An 18,834-nucleotide genomic window follows, 5' to 3' on the forward strand; every position below is an offset into this window, starting at 1 on the left:
GATCCCAATGTGGGACTTGATCCCAGGATGCCAGGATCATGCCCTGGACCAAAGGCAGGTACTAAACTGCAGAGCCACCCAGCAGTGGTTGAATGATTTTTTAACAGGACCTTAAACTTTTTGTAAAATAGGGATGCTAATACCAATTTCATAAGAATGTAAAGACCTTGTATTATATCAGACACAGGATGGTGCTTTCAATACAAGAATGTGTCCTTCCAATTCTCTACTTTAAAATAAGGTCAACTCTTTTCCCATCCTCATTGTTTATGTATCAGTCAGGATCAGTCAAGTTATGCTAAAGCAACAAATAACCTACAAATATTGGGGGATTAAAAGCAATCCAAATTTATTTTTATTCATGCTACTATCTGTCATGGGTAGTTGAGGCTTTGCTCCATGTGTTCCTCATTCAGGGACCCAGATGATAAGAGCTCTGTGATCTGGAATGTCACCAGTCACTGCAGCAAAGTGAAGAAGGGAAGATGAATCAAGTCTTACATAATTTTTCCCAGAAGCAACACACATCACTTTTACTGACATTTTGTTGACTGTAGCTAGCCACATGGTTAGCCATGCCTAATCTAAGAGGATAAGAAAGTGAGATTTCTGCATACCCTGAGAAGAAAAAGGAGCCACATGAATTGTGGAGCACCATTAATGTCTATCATCAATTACTTCCTTTTTCACCTTTCTGAGCTCAAAATGAGATCTACCTTTACTGGAATTTTTTGTACTCTTGATGCTATGAATGTTTAGATTATAAATGACATAAAACAGAGCCAGAATGCATAACTCTGCCTTTAATATTCTTCTTTGAAACTCCTCGGGAGGATGCAAAATAGGAAGTTGACACTTGTCTGTGCAGATAGCTTTCTAGATATTGGTTGCCTACTCGTAGGACTTTCTTCTTTCAGAGGGAATGAAGAATTGGAGAGTAAGAAAACCAAAATAGTGCTCTATTTGAAAGCACCATTGAAAACATCTAATTTTTTTTAATCACAAAAGCAATACATTGAAGACACATAGACAAACATTACAGCATGTGTAAGTTGGCAGCTTATATGGTTTATTCTATGCATTCTATGGGACTATTTTCAAAGAAAATCAGTCTATCAGTCAAAATTAAACAGAAATTCTAATTTTGTCTCTGCAACTTAAAGAACAAAGAGTCTAATTCAATCTCTATAGAAACACTACTCCTTTTTCCAAATAATTGCATGCTCAGGTGCTCTTGAACATTTCATTTAACAAAGCCTTGAACTTAGCCCCTAAAACCTTTTTTTTTCTTTTCTCTATATCCCATCTTCATTATGTATATTATTGCAAACTTTTGGATATATGTTTTTAGTTTTCTTTTTGCCCTTTATTCAAATTCCACAACAACAACAACAAAAATAGGGAACTCCTGTAACTAACCAACATGTTAGGGTAAAATAAGTTATTCCCTATACTCGAATACCCAGACATCTCCGTGGCTTCACACAAACATGTATTTCTTGCTGATGCAAAGTCCAATGCGTGTTGGGCAGTGTTTCCAAGCAGTAGCACAGAGAAGTTTTTTACATCAAGAAGTTTTACATCAAGAAGTTTCCTTAGAATCTTCCACTTCCAGACTCATTCCCAGCTAAGTCTTCAACTGACAATGAATACATTCCAAAAATAGAAAGTTAAAGAGGGAAAAACTAATGCAGAATCCTCTAGCAGAGTGGTTCTTAACATTTTTGGTGAATGAAAAAAGTTCTAAGAGGTTGACCAAACAGTAAGTCTTTTCCTTGAAAATTACATATACACAAAGTTTTGTTACAATTTCAGGGGATTCTGAACCTCTGATGTCCATTTCTGAAAGACTATGGATTCCGTCTTATAAATCTGGGTTACATAACAGAAAGACACAGGAAAAACTGATGTGTTGAGGGGGAGATGGAACAACACAGAAGAGGCATCTCTTGGTTTTATCTACTCCAAAGCAGTTCTAAATGTTTTGCGTGTTAGCCCAGGGAATTCATTTAAATTGACTATGAGTGTTCATTTGTGAAGATCAAAATGTGCCCAGAAACTCATGTGGTTTATCTTAAACAAGTTGACAGTTTCTACACAGAAGCCTAATTTTACAAGAAAATGGTAAACTTATGTGGTAGATTTTTAAAGGACATGATTGTTTTTATTTTCCTGCCATTGAAAGGTAGGGTATATGACCCCTCTACTTGAATTTGGGCAAGCTCCATGACTATCTTGACCAAACAATACAGCTGAAGTGATACTGTTCAATTTCAGGCCCAAAGCTGAAGAGACTGACAGTTCCTACTTCCTCTTTCTTGGAACACTCTTGAAAGCTAGCTACTCTATAAGAGATCTAACTACCCTGAGACTGCCATGCTGTGAGAAGCCGGGTATATAGGGAACCCCTAGAGGATGAGATGTCATGTGGAGGAGAGGCCAAGGAGCACCAAGGCACCAAACGTGTGGGTGAAGAAAACATCCTGTATGTGGTGGGATCTTCAAGCTCCAGCCACTCCTGGCAACACCACATGGATTTGAGACAAAGCTGAGCCATTGCAGTATTCCTATCCCGCAAAATTGTGAGCAAAAGAAAATGTTTACAGCAATTAGTTTTATACAATAATAGATGATCGAAACAACCCAAATCATGGTTGAGTTGTGAAGGAATTTACGTGTATTCATAGTTTGTATTAGTATAAATGTGAGGAGGAAGCTTCATATCGATCACTGAACATTTTGGTTTTTCATAAGAAAGTACATGCACATCACTTCTTGGAATATGCGTTAACCCAAGCATCTTAACTCTGGTCATGTCCAATGATGGCCATTTGTCTCATTAATACTTTTCTAAAGCAATTTCAGCTGTGTTATTCCCACATAGAGAATACCACACTTCCAAGGGTGCCTGGGGAGCTCAGTTGGCTAAGTGTCTGACTTTTGATTTTGGCTCAGGTCATGATTTCAAGGTTGTGAGATGGAGCCTTGCACTGGGCTCCATGCTGGGTGTGAACCTGCTTAATATTCTCTCTCTCCCTCTGCTCCTCACCCCTCTAAATATATATATATATATATATATATATATATATATATATAGTATAAATATATATTATAATTATATATATATATAAATATATATATGTATATCACACTCCCAGCTATGCTGTCATTTGATTAATTGGATTCGTAAATCTTTATGCAGACCCTCTGTTCTTGACACTGTGGAGAATATAAAAAAAAAACAGTAGTGTTGCCCTTTTTCTCTAACAATTAAGAGAATAAGGCCTATCAGTCTAGTGTAATTAGGGAATAGCACTTTAGAAGATAAACAATTTTTAAAATTTGTCAGTGGGTAATAAGCACTTTTATATAAATAAATGTATAATAGTAATAATAAAATAATAATTACAGTTGTCTGAATTATAAGTAAAGACTTGGGATGTGGAACAAATATGAGATGAGATTAAGAGGGTAGAACTGATGGAGGCAAAGAGAGCTTTCTAGTTAGAATATAATGTAAGAAATATCAACTTTGGGGAATTTTTTTTTAAGATTTTATTTGTTCATGAGAAACAAGAGAGAGAGAGAGAGACAGGCAGAGACACAGGCAGAGGGAGAAGCAAGCTCCATGCAGGGAACCTGACGTGGGACTTGATCCTGGGACCCCAGGATCACACCCTCGGCTGAAGGCAATGCTAAAACCACTGAGTCACTGGGCTGCCCAGCTTTGGGGGATATTTTTATACTTACTTGGAGATGAGGCTTATTATGTTTGTTTTACATCTTTTCTAAAACTCTTTATGGAAAGAAAAATGTACCTAATTTAGCTTAGTGGTTAATAAATGAGGGAAAAGATTCCTCCAAGTTTCATATTTAAAATGATTAGCCTGGTGGCTCAGTCTATTGGGCATCCACCTCTTGGTTTCAGCTCAGGTCATGGGTGGTAAGATCAAGCCCCCCTGTTGTGTGCCACTCTGAGCTCGTGGAGCTCACACTCACTCTCTCAGTGGAGAGTCTGCCTGGGGGTTCTCTCCCTTTGCCCCTCTCTCCCCCTTCACACCCGAGCCCTGCTCACCCACACACTCTCTCTCAAATAAGTGAATAAATCTTATAAATGAATGAATGAATGAATGAATGAATGATTAGTCTTAAATGTTAACAACAGTTATTCCCCCTTGGTAGGCATTTTCCCCCACCAGTCTTGTCATGTTCTGCTTATAAGTTAAACTGGTTTGGGAAAACTCTAGGCTATTCTACAAACTAACACTTCCCTCTCAGCTCCCAACTTTTCACTTCTTTTTATCAACGAGCATCTATTCAGTACTGGCCTTTTATGCGAACTGTACAGGTTGTGCTTGTGTCTGTCAACTCTAGTAAATTATTTGCAAGAGGAATTCATGGATTAAGCATATGCACTAAATATAACATCTCTGTAATTTTTTAAAAAGATTTTATTTATTTATTCATGAGAGACCCAGAGAAAGAGGCAGAGACACAGGCCGAGGGAGAAGCAGGCCCCCCAAGAGGAGCCTGATGTGGTACTCCATTCTGGGACTCTGGGACCACACCCTGAGCCAAAGGCAGACGCTCAACCACTGAGCCACCCAGGCGCCCCTCTGCAATTTTTTTCTGAATATAATATTGCTTTTTCTTAGTACACTGCCCATTGGTTATAACCCAAGGCAACCTCAGGCAAACCACCAACCCTCTAGACCTGTATGGGCATTGATTCCTTTATTTGAAACTGAGGAACACAGATGGACTTTCTAGATCAAACATGCAGGATTTGTTTCCAAAGAATATTGTGTAAATTGGATTTTGGAAAAATGAAAGAACTTAAATCAAATACATAAATTACATTTGGAGAACTCTTATAAATCCTATTGTGAAATGAATCCTCTGTATTGTAAAGGGAAAAAAGTTCATTATTTTTATCCAACTTTTGTTTTGTTTTGTTTTACTTCTATGCAAGAGCAAGGAATTGTGATGACGAATGTAAGCAGAGAACTAGAAAAGTTATCAAGACACAAAGTCAGTCACAGGAAAGAGACACTCATCAGAATTTAGGCACAGATTTGGGATGCTTGGGTAGCTCAGTGGTTGAGCACCTGCCTTTGGCTCAGGGCATGATCCAAGGTCCGGGGATCGAGTCCCACATTGGGATACCGGTCAGGGGATCCCTGTATGAAGCCTGCTTCTTCCTCTGCCTATGTCTCTGCCTCTCTGTGTGTGTGTCTCTCATGAATAAGTAAATAAAATCTTAAAAAAAAATAATTTAGGCACAGAGTTAAAACTACATAATAGCCAACGTAACTTTGTTAACAATTTATCCAGAAAAGTTTTACTGATACTTACCATGTTCAAAATACTATGTTAGAAGCTGGGGGTTATAGCAGGTCCAGCCATCAGGAAGCCTCCAGCTTGGAAGACAGACATTAAGTAGGGAAGAGAGAACAGGCAGTGGAAATTCTTGAGAAAGGAAAGGGGAAGGATTATTTTTGAGGAATAAAAAGAAAGCCAGTATGACTACAGCTCTATATCAGGATGAGGCTGGAGCGCTAGGAGGAGCAAATCATGCAGTCTCATAGGTCACATTAAAAATATTGGGTTTTGGGGTGCTTGGGGGGTTCAGTTAAGCATTCAAGGGTTGTGAATTTGAGCCATGTGTTGGGCTCCACACTAGGTGTGGAGCCTACATACAATGTTACAACACTGTGTACAGAGCCTACATAAAATATATATATTGGGTTTCACCTACAAGAAAGGGAAGAGGTTGAAGGAACTTTAATAAGGGAGGCACGCAATAAAATAAGTGTCTTTTAAAAAGAGTACTCTGGCTTTACGTGGAAATGGATGGAGGAAGAGGAAGAAAACGAGTGCAGAGATACTAATTAGGAGAGCACTGCTGACAGACTGGTAGGATGGTGGCTGGAGTATAGTGAGGAAGAAGAGAGGTGGAGAATTCCAGTCTTGAGAATAACCTTGGGAGTGCTAGCACGATGAAGTTTACATCTATGCTGCCTGGGGTGAAGATTATTCTTGGCTACCCATGCCAGGACCTATCCCCAGGCATATGGGGCTCAGGGCAGCAGAACCAGGGGACAGGCTCATAGAAGCCTTCTGAAAGAGCCACTTCCTTCACAAATGAGGGAGCTCAGGTCTCATTAGACTATGTGACTTCTTTTTCAAACCTCACAAATGATAAAAGGCAAAGTTGGAAAAATCCTGAATCCATTATGGTGTTCTGTTAACCGAAGACTGCTATTTCTCCCTTAACCCTATCCTCTTTACTGATCCCCCTCCTCCATAGAACTGAGATTATGGTACAGGTCCTAGATTCTAGATTCACATGGCCAATACAACTTGTTCCTTCTTCTACTATATATCTTGTTAAATAGTTGGTAATTTTTTAGTTCTACAATTAATTTAGAGTTACTCCTGCAAATAATTCCATCATGCCATGTTTGGGGTCAAAAGGTTGCCATATAAGGTCAACGCAAATTCTTTTTCTTTTCTTTTTCAAGTTTTTATTTAAATTTTAGTTAGTTAACATATAGTGCAATGCTAGCTTCAGGTGTAGAATTTAATGATTCGTCACCCACATGTAGCACCCAATACTCATCACAACAATTGGCCTCCTTAGTTCCCATCACCTATTTCACCAATGACCCCACCAACCTCCCCTCTGCTAATCCAGTTTGTTCTCTATAGCTAAGAGTCTGTTTCTTAGTTTCCCTCTCTTTTTTCCCTCCCATGTCCATTATTTTGTTTCTTAAATTGCACATATGAGTGAAAACATATGGTATTTGTCTTTCTCTGACTGACTTACTTTGCTTAGCATAATACTTCCTAGCTCTATCCACATCATTGCAAATGGCAAGATTTCATTCTTTTTGATTGAGAGTAGTATTCCATGGTAGATATAGAACACATTTTCTTATCCATTCACCAGTCAATGGAAATTTGAGCTCTTTCCATAATTTAGCTATTGTTGATGGCAAGTTATTTTTCTATGTGATACTTCTCCCTACTGTAGATGCTTTTTATTGCTTTATTAGGCCATAATTGCTGTGTGTGAGCAGACAAAGATAGGGGGAAAATATCTGTTGATTATTCAGAAAGATAGTAATAACTTTCCCTTTTCTTCTGAGACCCAAATTAGAATGTAATGAAACAAACAATCAGCTGGGGGATAATGTAAAATATAAAGGGAGAGTTAACTCTGGATCTCTTTCTGAGAGAAGATTAAATTACACAGAGTATAGTTATGTGGTCTCATTCATTTGGGGAATGTAAAAGATAGTAAAAGGGAATAAAGGGGAAAGGAGAAAAAATAAGTGGGAAATATCAGAAAGGGAGACAGAACATGAAAGACTTCTAACTCTGGGAAACGAACTAGGGGTGGTGGAAGGGGAGTTGGCGGGGGGGCTGGGGGTGACTGGGTGGCGGGCACTGAGGTGGGTACTTGACGGGATGAGCACTGGGTGTTATTCTGTTTGTTGACAAGTTGAACACCAATAAAAAATAAATTTATTTTAAAAAAAGAAAATATTTAGACTTTTCATTCAATATAGGACCTATTGTAGGAGAATTAATATACTCCTTTTTAAGCTTAATTATTATTGACAGTATTTATATGTAAGTATATGGTTAGATGCTTAGTAAAGTTTTATGCTTTCTCATTGGCAAGATAATCGTTTCAGATATCATTTGTTTTTCAAAATTGCTAAATAAATTGAGTGCATTAGTTGAGAAAACATGTGGTAACTAATTTGATCCTATGACCAATTTAGGCAATTTGCCATTAGACTTGAATTCTAAATAAAGATATATAAATTATTTACTTCACTAATTAAATAAGAATTCTGTTTCAATATCCCAGCAAGTGTAGTTAAAGGCTTAATTCTGTTTATTGTACATGCAGTGACAGTAATGTCATACAAAGGCATGTGTCTCCAGGTGTAATAGAAGCAGGGAGGAATGGGTGTGGGTCAGGTGAGGAGTCAAGAGTCCTGGGCTCTAGTTTTACCTTTGACACAGGGGCATTGTGACTTTGGCTAATTACCTTATCGGGCTGCATCTTGGTTCCCTCTTATAAAACGTTGCCTTTCCAACTCAGTGTGGCAAATACCAAATCAATAATATTTTTAATTCACTATTGAACGTGAGAAGTGCTGTAGAAAGGCATTAGCATGTGGGGCACTAGTGTTGAGAGGAAAAGTTAATGGTGATGGAATGTCAGGTCAGAGTGGTGGTGTCGGAATTGAGAGCAGCCACATAAATATTAGAGTTTTTGTTGATTTTAGTCAGCATTGAATCCACGAGGCATTCTGACTGTAAGAAAGTAAATTTTTAGGAATACAAATGGGAAAATTGCTTTATAATTTTCATTAAAAACCTCAATGCTAAAGAAGGAACTTCATCACTCAGATTCACTGAAAGTTTTCCTAAAGTGTATTTGACAGAGCAATAGTTCTTTTTAAAATTCTGCAAGATCAAATAAGTTTGAGATACTCAGAAAACCCTTTTTTAAAGATTTTATTTATTTATTCATGTGAGAGGAGAGAGAGAGAGAGAGAGAGGCAGAGACATAGGCAGAGGGAGAAGCAGGCTCCCTGCAGGAGCTGGATGAGGGACTCGATCCCGGGACCCCAGGATCACGCCCTGAGTCAAAGGCAGACACTCAACTGCTGAGCCACCCAGGGATCCCAAGATATTCAGAAAATCTGATGGCATTTTAAAAGCTCTGAGATATTTAAAAGCTATAAGGTATTCTTATAAGTGCATAAAAATCAGTGTACTCATGAGGGTGTGTATTCATAATATTCCTGTTAATAGAAAAAGATACCCATCATTTTCTAAATGTACCTTTCTCATGTCTTTCAGTTTGACCATCATTCCACCAGACCTCTCCTATTTCTCAGTCTTCAGCTAGAAAGCAAGGCCTGGGCAGAGCCCAAGCAAACACTTATTAATATACTTTCATGGTATGGAAACAACAAAAGCATAAAAACAGTCAAAAAAATCTAAGAAAATATGCAAATAAGTTTTTCTACAAACTGGCTTTTAGTAAATTGTCATGCCTTTAGAAACAGGACCCACGAATGCTCCTGCATGACATGGGTGGGAGCCAGCCCCTGTGGTGTGCTCCAATAGCAGAGACATGAGGTAACCTGATGGCAGAGGCTGGGAATGCAGGCAGCCAAAGCCAAGGGTCAGATGATGGAAGAGCCTGAGGTTCAGAGCACCTGAGCACCAAGGAGAGCCATGATGGTGACAAAGTTTGTCAACAAGGATGCTAGGTTCCCTCACCACATATATAGTGAGGAGACACGTTGACTCTATCAGCAACAGAGCATTAGCAGGAGATCCTTCGAGGCGTCTCTGGAGAGGCGAGGAGAGATTAATAAAACCTTAACCAGAAGCCAGTGGGAACTAGCAGAGAAGGAGGAAAGTCCCTTTTCCCCAAAGCCTAAACCTTTGAACCCAGACATCATTGTGGGAAGGAGGAGGAGGAAGGGTTTCTTTGAGAAAATAGAAAATCCTTGATAGGAAATGTGAACTTTGAATTAACAGAATATTTACCTAAAAGGGAGTTAATCCAATACAACTAAAAAATCCACCAGCATACTTATATTCATATTATAGGAAGAGCAGCAACTTTAAAAGCTGTTTAATGTCTGGCAGGTAGTTCCTAGCATAGAGGTTCATACAAGCTTAGAATAAATATTTGCTGACTTTTTCATAAAAGAGCTCAAAATGAATTTCTAGATCTAGAAGGCAACCAATTACTTTTGTTCAGCTGGATTCATTCTAAGCCACCAAGACAAATATTTTAAGAAACTTGTTGTTTCCACAGATGACATTCTTTGATGCAATATTAGGCAATTCATTTTGACATCATGTAAAGGACATTTCTTTAATATAGTGACCCTCACATTATAGACCAAACTGCCATATGTATTATCTGTAGATTAAAAATAAAACACCAGGCATCCCTAATGTAATGATACTTAAAACACCTTATAGAACTAATAGATCCAAAAAGATTAGTATTTTTGTTCTTTTAAAAAATACTTGATTTATTTTTATTATCGGAAAATATTTATTGACAAAGAGATGTAAATGAAACTCAGATATTTATATATATATATATATATTTTAATTGAGGTATAGTTGACACACAGTGTTACATTAGTTTCTGGTGTACAACATAGTGATTCCACATGTCAATACATTACGCTGTGCTCACCACAAGTGTAGCTACCATCTGTCACTATACAATTCTATTACAATATCATATGTTGTGTCTTTTATTCCTTTATTCATTCTATAACTGGAGGTCTATACTTCTCATTCTCCTTCTTCCATTTCGTCTATCTTCTTACTCCACGCCCCACTAGCAACCATCAGTTTGTTCTCTGTATTTGTGAACCTGTTCTGCTTTTTGTTTGTTCATTTGTTTTGTTTTTTGGATTCCACATATAAGTGAAATCATATGGTATTTGTCTATGACTTATTTTACTTAGTATAGTGCCCTCTAGGACCAACCATGTTGTCACAAATGGCAAGATGTTGTTCTTATTCATGGCCAAGTAGTGTTCCATTATTTATATATATGCCACATCATCTTTATTCATCTATTGATGGACACTGAGGTTGCTTCCATATCTTCACTACTGTAAATAATGCTGCAATACATACAGGGGCGCATACATCTTTTCAAACTAGCATTTCATCTTCCTTGGGTAAATACCCACTAGTGGAATTACTGGGTCATAGGGTTTTTCTATTTTTAATTTTTGTGAAACCTCCATACTGTTCTCCATAGTGCCTGCGCTAATCTGCATTCTCATTAACAGTACACAAGTGTTGCTTTTTCTCCACATCCTTGTCAACACTTGTTATTTCTTGTCATTTTGGTTCTAGTCATTCTCACAGTATAAGGTGATATCTCATTGTAGTGTTGATTTGCATTTCCCTGATGATTGGTGATGTTTAAACATCTTTTCATGTGTCTGTTGGCCATCTGTATGTTTACTTTGGAAAAATGTCTATTCAGTTTCTTTGTCCATTTTTAATGGATTATTATTATTTTTGCTGTTGCGTTGTATAATTTCTTTAAATATTTTGGATATTAACCCCTTATCAGATATACCATTTACAAATGTCTTCTCTCATTCTGTAGCCTTTTTATTTTGTTGATGGTTTCCTTTGCTATGCAAAAGCTTCTTCTTTTGGTGTAATCTCAATAGTTTATTTTTGCTTTTATTTCCCCTGCCTGTGGAGCTATCTCTAGAAAAATATTGCTAAAGCTAATGTCAGATTATCACCTATCCTTTCTTTTAGAAGATTTATGGTTTCAAATCTCACAGTTACATCTTTTATTCATTTTGATTATATTTTTGCATAGGGTGTAAGAAAGTAGTCTAGTCTCATTCTTTTGCATGTAGCTGTCCAGGGTTCCTAGCACCATTTGTTGAAAAGATTATCTTTTCCCCATCATATGTCCTTGCCTTTGGTATTTTTTGTTCTTGACTGAAAAAAAAAAAGGATGCATTTATTATGAATATGTGTTTTTGTTTGCCAGGGAGAGTAAATATTGCCTATGAGTTCAGTTTTCTAATGATGTTCCATGTCTCAATGGCAGATTGTTAAAAGTGCTACTCAATTACTTAAGGATGTCCTCTAACATCACTGGGATTTTTTACCATCTTATAAATTTTCCTACCATAAATTGTTACTATGTGCTATTGTCACCAAAGTACCTTTGCTAGACAGCTCTCTTGAAGTTTGCATTTGTTTACTTTTACCCTGTGTGTCTCAGCCATATCTGATTCCTCTAAAATCCCCAAATTTGTAACATTGCCAATAGTGGTGTTCTATCTGTACAGTTGAAGCCAATTTGGAATTTCCAAAGCTTCTATTTGTCCAGCACACTAAAGGTGAAGATAAGGAATAACTGGGTTGCCATAAGGCAAGTGATTTGAAATGCTGTCTGTACATCAGAATTACCTTGGAAACTTTTGAGACTACAGATGATTATAATGTACAGCTGGGGTTGAAAACCATAGTCAAAATGGATCTACTCCAAGTAGAAATCTGTAAAACAAAATCATTGAGTTGCAAGGGGATACAGATCCTTGCATCTTCCTTTGTGTACATCTTTCACATTTTACTTCCTCCCTCTGCCCCACCAGAGTTTGTTGGGTTTTTTGGTTTGTTTGCTTTTCTACTTGGTTGGTTTTTCTAGATGGAGAACACTATCCCACTGTGTCCCTATGTGTGGGTGTGTTTTCTTTGGGGGTAGAGGAGAGAGTGATGGTGAAGAATAAAGGTAGAGAGGGTATTGGGTAACCTACCTACTTGACATCAGAGGATGATTTCATAGTAAATCTGTGTAAATTTGTAAAGCCAACGATAAAATAGAAAGACAAAGTAGTTGTGACCTAGTAGGTGAGGAGGAAAGGCAGCCTGGGGTAGAAGAGGTCACCATGGTTCTAGGGTGTACTGGGGAAGCCTTTAAAGTGATTCTTGTTCAGAATCTCTGCATGGTTCTGAGCATATCATTACTTGGAGCATTGCAACGAGGGGTAGAAAAACAACAGCTGCCTAGGGCTGTGGGGGGTTAATAGGAGGGTTCCAGAGGCTTGACTGGAGAATGTAAATGCGTATCCAGATCCTGAATCCCCTGATATCACCCCTTACTCTACCTTTTGCCACATTACAGTTAGGGCATTGGAATTTTGGAAAAGAGCGTTGAGTGGGTAAAAGAATAGAATAGTTTTCTGAGGTGAAAACCACCTCCCTCTTTGGCCACTTAAAGTCCCCAGGAGTGGGTAAGCAGGGCCTGTGCTTTGCTCTCCTGCTCCACTGTCAGCCTGAGTGGCTGATACCCCAGAAGAAAATGAACTCTCAGGAATAATAACCAGACATAAGAGGAAAACATATATTTTATAAAAGAGATAAAAAATTAATGTTTGATGTTAGATAAGGCAGGATTAATGAAACAGACTAAAGAGAATTTGAAATAAACATAATATTTCCTCCAAGAGATAAAAGAGACACGGAAGCATGCAGTTATAAGAAGAGCCTATTGGAAATAATGGGTATGAAAAACATTGTAGTAGACATAAACAGCTGAAAAGATGGGCTAAATATTAAAAAGAATATAATTTAAGTATGCTTATGAGCTGGTCAAAGAATTCTCTCAAAGAACAGTCACAGGAAAAAAGAGAATATATTTCCTTAAAGAAGAGTTAGCAAACATGGTGACGAAAGAGGAAGTATGAAGATGTATAAATCATAATATAGGAAATATGAGAAGAAATTAAAAGCCAGATATATCTAGAAACAAATAGGGTAGAAAAAGGAATGCCTCACACAAACATTATTATGAAATTTATAAACATCCAAGAGAACATTCTTAAAGCATCCAGAGGAAAAGAGCAAAACATTTATAAAGGAAACAAAATAAGATTAATATAAAACTTTGGAAGAGAGACACAGGAAAAAAGAAGATAATGGAGTAATATTTTCTAGGTGCTGAAAAAGAAAAATTTTGAATATAGAATTTTATATCCAGTTTAATAATTTAAATGTGAAGTACTATAAAAATATTCTTAGATACATAAGCCTCAGAAGGTTTTCCAAAAAATAAAAAATAAATAAATAAATAAAAAGAAGGTTTTCCAAGCAAAGATGAAAGCATTTTTGTAGGAAGTAGAGCAGCAGCAGAGATACATTAATCCAGGGTAATATATAGGAAAAAGAAGATGAATAAATAATTTAGTGGAGATTAGTGGGGACCACAGAGTATATTCATGACATTCCAGAACAAGGAATGAGATAGAAGGGGTTGAGGATATGGAGAGGATGCTAAATCACTTGTCTTCTTTGAGGGGATGATAAAAGTATTAAGTTTAAGAAGTTAATCTTCAAACAAGTAGAAGAAAATTTTACCCCTACCAAAAAAAAAAAAAAAAGAAAAAGAAGGCAGAAAAGGAGAAAACACAGATAAGTAGAAAATAGAAAACAATACAGAGAAAGAAGTTCTGATATAATGCTAAAAATGTACAATGTTTGAAAACGCAGTGTTTCTTTTTGATGGCTGAGTACAATTTATTGCATATATATGCCATATATATATATCTCACATCTTTTTTTTCACATCTTTTTTTTTTAAGATTTTATTTATTTATTCATGAGAGACAGAGAGAGAAAGAGAGGCAGAGACACAGGCAGAGGGAGAAGCAGGCTCCTTGCGGGCAGCCGGATGTGGGACTCGATCCGGGGTCTCCAGGGTCACGCCCTAGGCTGAAGGCGGCGCTAAACCGCTGAGCCACCCGGGCTGCCCTATATCTCACATCTTTATCCATTCATCAGCTGATGGATATTTGGGCTCTTTCCATAGTTTGGCTATTTGTTGATAATGCTGCTATAAACACCAGGGTAAATGTCCCCCTTCAAATCAGTATTCTGTATCATTTGGGTAAATACCTAGATGCAATTGCTGGGTCATAGAGTAGTTCTATTTTTAACTTTTTGAAGAACCTCCATACTGTTTTTCCAGAGTGGCTGCACCAGCTGGCATTCCCACCAACAGTGTAAGAGGGTTCCCCTTTCTCCACATCCTCGCCAACACTTGTTTCCTGTGTTGTTAATTTTAGTCATTCTGACTGATGTAAGATAGTATTTCATCATGGTTTTGATTTGTATTTCCTTGATGATGAGTGATGCTGAGCATCTTTTCATGTGTCTATTAACCATTTTGAGGTCTTCTTTGGAAAAATATCTATTCATATCTTCTGCCCATTTCTTATCTGGATTATTTATTTTTGGGGTGTCAAGTTTGATGAATTATTTTTTAAAGACTTTATTTACTTATTCATGAGAGACACAGAGAGAGGCAGAACAGGCTCCCTGTAGGGAGCCCAATGTGGGACTTGATCCCTGGACTCCGAGATCACAACCAGAGCCAAAGGAGGCAGATCCTCAACCGCTGAGCCACCCAGGAGTCCCAAGTTTGATAAATTCTTTATAGGTTTTGGATGCTAACCCTTTTAAAATATATATATAAATTTATTTTTTATTGGTGTTCACTTTGCCAACATATAGCATAACACCCAGTTCTCATCCCGTCAAGTGCCCACCTCAGTGCCTGTCACCCAGTCATTCCCACCCCCCACCCACCTCCCCTTCCCTAGTTCATTTCCCAGAGTTAGGAGTCTCTCATGTTCTGTCTCCCTTTCCGATATTTCCCACTCATTTTTTCTCCTTTCCCCTTTATTCCCTTTCACTATTTTTTATATTCCCCAAATGAATGAGAACATATGTTTGTCCTTCTCCGACTGACTTACTTCACTCAGCATAATACCCTCCAGGTCCATCCACGTCGAAGCAAATAGTGGGTATTTGTCATTTCTAATGGCTGAGGAATATTCCATTGTATACATAGACCACATCTTCTTTATCCATCATCTTTCGATGGACGCCGAGGCTCCTTCCACAGTTTGGCTATTGTGGACATTGCTGGTATAAACATCGGGGTACAGGTGTCCCGGTGTTTCATTGCATCTGCATCTTTGGGGTAAATCCCCAGCAGTCCAATTGCTGGGTCGTACCTCACACCAGTGAGAATGGGGAAAACTAACAAAGCAGGATACTAACCCTTTAACAGATGTATCATTTGCAACTATCCTCTCCCATTCCACAGGTTGCTCTTTTAGTTTTGCTGATTGTTTCTTTTGCTGTGTAGAAGCTTTTTATCTGATGAAGTCCCAATAGTTCATTTTTGCTTTTGTTTCCCTTGCCTCCAGCAACATGTCTAGTAAGAAGTTGCTACAGCTGAGGTCAAAGACATTGCTGCTTGTGTTTTCCTCTAGGATTTCTATGGTTTCCTGTCTCACACTTAGGTCTTTCATTCATTGATGGAATATTACTCAGCCATTAAAAAGAATGAAATCTTGCTATTTGCAATGATGTAGATGGAGTTAGACAGCATGATGCTAAACATGTCAGAGAAAGACAAATACCATATAATTTCACTCATAAGTAAAATTTAAGAAACAAAACAGATGAACATAGGGGAAGGTGGAAAAAAAGAGAGAAGGAATCAAACCAGAAGAGATTCTTAACAATAGAGAACAAACTGAGTGTTGATGGAGACAGGTGGATGGGGGGTGGGCTAAATGGATGATGGGTATTAAGGAGGACACTTGTTGTAATGAGCACTGGGTGTTATATGTAAGTGATGAATCACTATTTACACCTGAAACCAATTTTACCATCTGTTAACTAACTCGAATTTAAATAAGAACTTGAAATAGAAAATAAATAAAATACGGAGGGTTTCAGATCAGAAAAAATAAAGGACTGGCAGTAATAATGCATACTTAAAACAAAAAGCGACAGATCATTAGAATAATAAATGGAAGAGGATGTCACAAAAATATGAGTAGCAATTTTGTGTCAAAGTAAAATCCAAGAATAAAAAATTATAAGAAACAAAGTTATTAAAAATGGTTAAAAGGATAAGAATACATAAAATCATTAACATAGTCTTAAAATACATAAGTCATTGCTACTAGGAGAAAGAGATGAATTAATAATTATAGTTAAGGTTTCAACAAATTCCTCTTAGAAATTGATAAGCAATCAGATGAAATATAATCAAAGACAAGATGTTTGAATAATACATTGAGTTTGAAGTAATAAATCTATATAGGCATTGATAAATTTGTGTTTGTTTTGTGCAAAAATGGAACAATTGTGAAGAACAAATCATAAGCAAAGCCACAAGAGATTTGTCAATAATATCCAAAGAATTAACATTATAGATATTATATCCTCTAACTATAAGACAACAAAATTAGGGGATCCCTGGGTGGCTTAGTGGTTTGGCGTCTGCCTTTGGCCCAGGATGTGATCCTGGAGTCCGGGGATCAAGTCCTGCATCGGGCTCCCTGCATGGAGCCTGCTTCTCCCTCTGCCTGTGTCTCTGCCTTTCTCTGTGTGTCTCTTATGAACAAATAAATAAAATCCTAAAAAAAAAAATCCCTCTCTGTGTCTCTCATGAATAAATAAATAAAATCTTTAAACAAAATTAGAATTTAGTAGCAAAAATCTGGCTAATAAAATCCAATCATTCTGAAAACTAAAAACTACAGAAAACAAAAAGTACAATACTGTGGAACTTAGAGTTAAAGAAGAAATCATTAGAGAACTAATGGAATATTTAGAATCAAATGACAAAATAGTACATGTCAAACTGTGCAGAAGAGCTAGAGTAGTCCTTAGAGGAAAAATTATAAAGCTTTTCATAAATCACTCTGTGAAAGAATTAATAAAATGCATAAATCTCTTGCAAGACAAATTATATAAAAAGAAAATGTAAATAAAAATGCAGTGTGAAAGGATAAAATAACTAGACAAAACAAATATCTAAAACTTAATTGAAAATTATAGACATCTATTTGCAAATACATAGTATAGCCCAGATGAAATATATAAATTTGTAGAAAAACAGAAAATTCTAACTTTTTCAATAATTAATATTAAAAAGTCATTACCTATTCACTCACAATAAATTTCCACCATACTTATTAAGAGTTCTACAAACTCATTCTAAAAAGTATGTGGGGGATCCCTGGGTGGCGCAGCGGTTTGGCGCCTGCCTTTGGCCCAGGGCGCGATCCTGGAGACCCGGGATCGAATCCCACGTCAGGCTCCCGGTGCATGGAGCCTGCTTCTCCCTCTGCCTGTGTCTCTGCCTCATTCTCTCTCTCTCTCTCTCTGTGACTATCACAAATAAATAAAAATTTAAAAAAAAATAAAATAAAAAGTATGTGGAAGCATAAAGGTTCATAAAAAGTTAATTTTGAAAATAGAGAGCAAAGTTGAGATGTTTACCCTTTAAGGGACAGTACAAAGTCATAGAAATAAAAGCAGTACAGTACTAATTTAGGAAAAGACAAACTAACAGAACAAAATAGACAGCTTATTAATGGTCCCATGTATATACAGGAGAGCAGATAGAAAAATGAACAAAAGATATGAAGAAATACTTTACAAGGGGGAAATAGCTAACATGTACATGAACAGATGCTCAAACTCATTAGTAATCAGAAAAATACATATTTAGATATTTATAACATACCACTTTACTCCCATTTGTATGATAAAAATTAAAATGTGCATGATACTAAGTGTTCAAGATGTGTATAGATAGAAACCCTCATGCCCTGTTGGCAGAAGTGTAAATGGTCATAGATATTCTGGAAATAAATATTGGAGAAATAAATATGTTTATGCCCTATAGCCCAAAAATTAACCCCTTGAGGTGTAGGTCAGAGAAACTCTTCCACGGGTCCATATACACAGATACAAGATACATATACATATATAGATACAAGAATGTTTGTCTTCGTGATATTTGAGGTAGTAGGAATAGGAGGCAGTGTAGTTTTCACCCACCTTGGCAATATGGATGAACAGAATGTGGTAGATGCATACTGTGGGGTGCATTATGCGGTAGTTAAAAGAGAAGTACCAAACACACAAACAAGCTAATCAATCTTTAAAACAGTCTTGTCTGGTTTAAAAAAAAAACCAGTAAGTTTTGTGTTAACACAGTAAGAAACCTAAGAAATCTCTATAAACCTAAGGGATTTATAGCTCAACAATGTTGTGTACATTGAGCACATACCCAACAAGAGCTACATAGTCTACTAGGATATGTAAAGGACATATATCAATCATCTTAGAGCATGCTTATGGGTGGAATAGGAAGCGATACTTGAGAACAAAGGTGATATTTATATTAAAATGAAACAG

General features: G+C 37.0%; 1 long non-coding RNA gene across 1 annotated transcript in view; it reads left to right on the forward strand.

The window, feature by feature from the left end:
• The window catches only part of LOC118350147 (uncharacterized), a 118,388-nt gene that overhangs the window by 95,696 nt on the left and 3,858 nt on the right, over nucleotides 1-18,834 (forward strand). The window lies entirely within an intron of this gene.

The sequence above is a fragment of the Canis lupus genome, chromosome 10 (assembly GCF_003254725.2).
Source record: "Canis lupus dingo isolate Sandy chromosome 10, ASM325472v2, whole genome shotgun sequence".
In the NCBI taxonomy this organism is placed as follows: domain Eukaryota; kingdom Metazoa; phylum Chordata; class Mammalia; order Carnivora; family Canidae; genus Canis; species Canis lupus.